We start from the raw sequence: 5,085 nt of genomic DNA on the forward strand, positions 1-5,085 counted from the left end.
TCATGAACACTACAAAGTGTTTAAGATACGGAGATGCAATGGCATGAAGGTATATAGGCTAAAAACTCATAGGTTGGTAGGGTTCATATTGAGAGGCTATCAAAATGACGGTTTATCTGAGGGAGTGCCATGTTCAAGGGAAATTTTTCTTCCAAACCACGCTTCAGGATATGGTTGTATTTCCACTTTCACCGTCTGATTTTTAATGAGTCAAGATGAGTAAACTCATCGATCTTTTCATGTTTAGAGAGTCTGAAAAGGATCGCAAAAAGAACGATTCTTTGCCCTATCTGATTAGTTTAATGAGTCCAAATAGGCAAACTCGTTGATTTTTTAATCTTTTAAGAGTCTGAAAAGTATCATAAAAAGAACGAATCTATATCTTGTCTATGTATTTAAAGTGTCCAGACTAGACAACTCAGTGATCTTTCCATCTTTAGAGAGTCTGAAAAGATTGTAAAGAGAGACTCCATGGTGGTCCCTTTGTCATATTTGTTAAACAAGTGCGACAAAAAGGTTAATAGTATACCCGTATCAATTACTTTTCTGTATTTAATCTACTGGACCCGGATAAAGAGAAACCTTTTTCCAATAGATGTCGACCTCATTTTGTTATGAGTATGAGGTAGCGGACGAAACTCGTGTTTTTTCGTGACACTTTAACAAGCTCAGTAACAAAAACTCAAGATTTTTCACTTTTTAACGAGCTTGAAAAAAGTACCGGAAAGAATGCTCGGGTCATCTTTAGCATGTTTAATGAGCAGCAAGACATAGCTCAGGATTTTTTCAGTTGAAAGAGCGAGAAAAAAGTGCCTAAAAAGGATGATCCATTGGTATTTCTCAGTTTATGAGCTGGAACAAGATAAAAAAGGAGGTGCTTAGAGCATTATTTGCATATATTTAATGAGTGCAAATGATGAAAAACTCAGGGAATTTTATATTGTTTAAAGAGCGATAAAATATCCCTAAAAGTGCTTTGCAGGTTGTGGTATATATTTTTAACGAGCTCTACTACAAAAACTCGAAGGTGTTTATATTTTTTAAAGAGCGATAAAATGTCTCCAAAAGTGCTTTATTTATCGTTGCATAGATTTAATCAGCGCAAGGACAAAAGCTTGGGGATGTTTATATCTTTTAAAGAGAAATAAAATATCCCTAACAGTGCTCTACCATAGTTAGAAAGTTTTTAATGAGCTTAACGATGAAAACTCAGGGATGTTTGTATTTTTTAAAGAGCAATAAAATATCCCTAACAGTGCTCTATTTCCGAAGTATATGCTTGGTGCCATACTAGGAATAATACTTCTTTAAGTAGAGCCCATTCCTAGGCTCCTTAAGCGGGACTCCTTTTGAGTCATGTAGTTCATATGCCCCTGAGGGGAGGACTTTAGTTATGACATAGGGACCTAGCCAAATGGGTCGAAGCATGCATGCCTCCAAGAGATTATCTTTTGGATGATAGAGTGATACGAAGTCACCCTCTTGGAAAGAAGAAAACCTAACCGCTTGTGCAAATCTGGCTTGTACTTGCTCCTTGTGAGCTGCGAGTGGTAAATCGGCAGCACTACAAGTTTTATCCAGTTGTTTGAGGTATAGTAGGCATTATTCTTTGGCCGTAGGGCCGAGCATGGGTTCAATGGCTATATCGAGGGAAGGAAGTGGCCATCCATTCCATTTTTCCTCGTCGTAAAGTTGTATCTCATGCACAACAAACGACAAGTTAAAGTCAGGCATTTCCTCCTTAGACCAAACAAATTCTTCATGGAATTCCTCATGTATGCAGGTGGAGTTTGCAAGTTCCTCAGGATTGCAATCTGTGCTCATTTTGGTGTCTTCCATGGCACCTGTCGTGACTAAAATATCTATGGGAATTGACCTGGAAGTGTCATCTATATTTTCTTCCAACCCATAAGTTTGAATGCTTGTATTGGATGGGGAAATGATTTCGTTTGTGTCATAGGATAGGACTTGAAGAGGCATCATGTATGAATCAAATGTCGGACCTCGAATATGCCATTCCTCCCAATGTTTCTCTCCAAAACTCATGATTTCTCTAATAGCTTTGTCAATTGAGGGGAGTTGATCGCATGGATCTAAAGGAAGAGCGATTATGGGAAGGGGGGTGGTACCGTTGGTGATAGCCAACTTGACCGGAGATGTGGATGCTGATTGAATGCCTTGGTAGGCTGATTCAGCTGATGAAAATGGCATCTGGTCTCCGAATGTGTCAAGGTCTGAAGGTGCCGTTGGGATCCAGGGATTGGTTAGTTAATGAGGAATTGATGAAAGCATGTTGACCGATTGTGGAACTTGTGGCGCCTCTAGAGGAAAACAACCCATCAGGGAGGAAGCCTTGAATAGACTGGTACCAATACTGAAAAAACTGTCAGTTACACCTCCTACTAGGGGTACAGAGCCGTTTGGTAATGGTGAATAATCAGAGGTGCAGAAAGACAACTAATCCACTATTACAACCTTTCCATCCAATGGAAATAGGATGATACGAAAGATAGTGGATACGACGACCGTCATGGCATATGTCCAATTGTGACCTAGTAATAGATTATAGTCGAGATTCCTATCTACAACTTCTACATCTACCATTACTGTTTTCCTAGCCAAAGTGATGGGAAAATTGGCTAAGTATCCTTTTGGACAAAGGTGTGGCCGTCAAAAGCTTTCAGGGAGTTCGACGGTGGGGATAGGGTTGGAAAACCCAAGGCGAGCCAACATGAAGCCGACATGATGCAGGTTGAAGCACCTTCATCGATGATAGTTCTGTATATACCTTTACCTTTCATGGTGATATGCACCTGGAATGCAAGCTGGTGAGAAAGGGGAGGTTTACACTTGTCCATGTCGAAAATAGCAATCATGGAATCCATAGGGTCAATACCCCTGATAGCCAAAATCAAAGATTTCCTTTGGCTGGGGTATGTTTGTAATACTTCGAGCGTTGACATGGCCGACGGTGCTTGCGCCAAATCCTCTACTATGTTTTAGTGTTGGGTGGCACGTGCAGATGTGTTGCGCGTTGTGCATCAAAGTGCCCCCTTGGGGGGTCGAATTACAAAGTCCTCAACCAGCCTTTCGATTCGCAAATCATTGGGTGGCGATGGGTTTTGACCTGAGGATTGTTCTGCTGCCAGAGTGACAAGAGCTCCATAATATTTGGCTCTTGTGGTGAGATCTACCATTCCAAATGTGTAAACGGTAGAAGATCCTTCACCAGCTGAAGGATGTTGTGAACTGTTGCTGCCCCCTGATGTGGGTTGCGGTTGGTTGGCAATGAGATTTTGATGCTGGTGAGTAGGAAAAGGATTTCTAAGGATAGCAGGTGCCTTACCAGAATATATTTTGGCAAGGTAATCCGTGCATTCTTGAAGACGCAGAAAACGCTAGGTTTCGTGGTCTTCAAGACAGAGTTTGCATGAATAGTTGGTGCCTTTATCCTTTTCCGCATCAGTAGGCGCAGCGACCTTCTGTTTTGGGTTGGGCTGCTTTGTTGACTGCTCTTCAGAAGGAGTGGTATTTTTCTTATTCTTCTTTTTCTTGCCACCAGATTTCTGTGTAGACTGCACAGAGTTAATTGCAGTGGTAGGAAGAGCAGTCGTTTTGGTAGAGGGGTCCACTGCCAACTTGGCAACGGACCCACTGAGTTGTTTTACAGTGCCCGTGGAGGTTGTGTCGACGATCCTATCGGCATGCGCTCTAAGGCACTAAGTAGTGGGGGGATTGGGGTTACCAGGAGCATAGGGGATAATGTCGTAGAGAGTGCCAAACTGTGAATAAATTAAATCCAAGTGTTGGGCACAATGTATGGATTGGTCCTCTGTGACCGCACCACCTAGAGCAACATCTCTAGCGATTTGCGAGAGCAATGACTTACAGAACCACCCTGTTAAGAGAAAGTTAGGGATGGGGGCTTTGAATAACCTCTTCCTATGTCTACATTCATGGATATGATCAGAGATGTGGGTGGCAGTATCCTGATGAAATGAAGTAAGGAGCTCCGTCCCTGTCTCATAACGGATAGGTAACTGAAAGTGCTTTAGGAACTCCATCGCTAAAGCGTCAAAGGTATTCACTGACGCACGTGGTAACTCAATATACCACTTTGCAGCATTGCCAGTGAGGGTGTGGGGAAATAGATGCAACCGGACACTGTCATCCACCATGGAGTTAGAAACACACCATAGATGGTAGGTGGTGATGTGAGTGCCCAGATCCTCCCCTTGTTTTCCGTTGAACTTAGGAATATTCGTCGGTATTTTATGCGGGATCGGTGGCCATTGTAGCCTATGGTAGATGGGGTCATTAGTCAACTTGTATAAGTTGGGGATATCCAATGTTGCCAAAAAAGGCAAATTGTTGGGTGCCCCCAACTCGGACCATTGTGATGACGGATGACCTGAGGAGCTCTGCACTCCTCACATTGTTTGGTTCCCCATGGTGTACATGGGCTACGTGGTGTAGCAATTGCTTTGCAGTACGGTGCTGTAAAGTGGATTACCATGAGGATTTTGATACTGGGGTATGAAGTTGCCCCCAGTATAGGCGGTGCCCCCTTGACTCATCTGAGTTTGTGAGTAGGGTGCCCCCATGGATTGGGTGGGGATCCCTTGTGGATTCGCAACCGACACTGAACTAACCATATGGCTTTGATTGACAGAGGGAAAGCTCATGTCAATCAGCGATTGTCCATGCATGCCTGAGAATGGCAGGGGGACTGTGAGATTCCCCGCCGGCATGTGCATATTGGGAACCACCCCAGATATCTGAATCTAGGGGTTAGAACCATACATTGGTGGCTGACCTTGGTTTTGGTAAACTGAAACCCCACCCATAGTGCCAGATTGAGTGTTATATGGAGCACTATATGTGGCACTAGTCGAAGGTATGCTTTGGCATATCATATGAGTGGAACCTGGCATCTACTGGGTTCTGCTGATAGAGGGTATTATGTGAGTTGCAGTACCTGGGACAAACGGGATTGCGGGGTTCCACATTGCCGGTGTTGTGATGACCATCGACTAGGGAAGTGGTAGAGGACTCACAGTGTCTCTATAATTCCACAACCCTTGA

Source organism: Pinus tabuliformis, chromosome 8, assembly GCF_031772625.1.
Source record: "Pinus tabuliformis cultivar Carrire ecotype Pingquan chromosome 8, CPIR1, whole genome shotgun sequence".
Lineage (NCBI taxonomy): Eukaryota > Viridiplantae > Streptophyta > Pinopsida > Pinales > Pinaceae > Pinus > Pinus tabuliformis.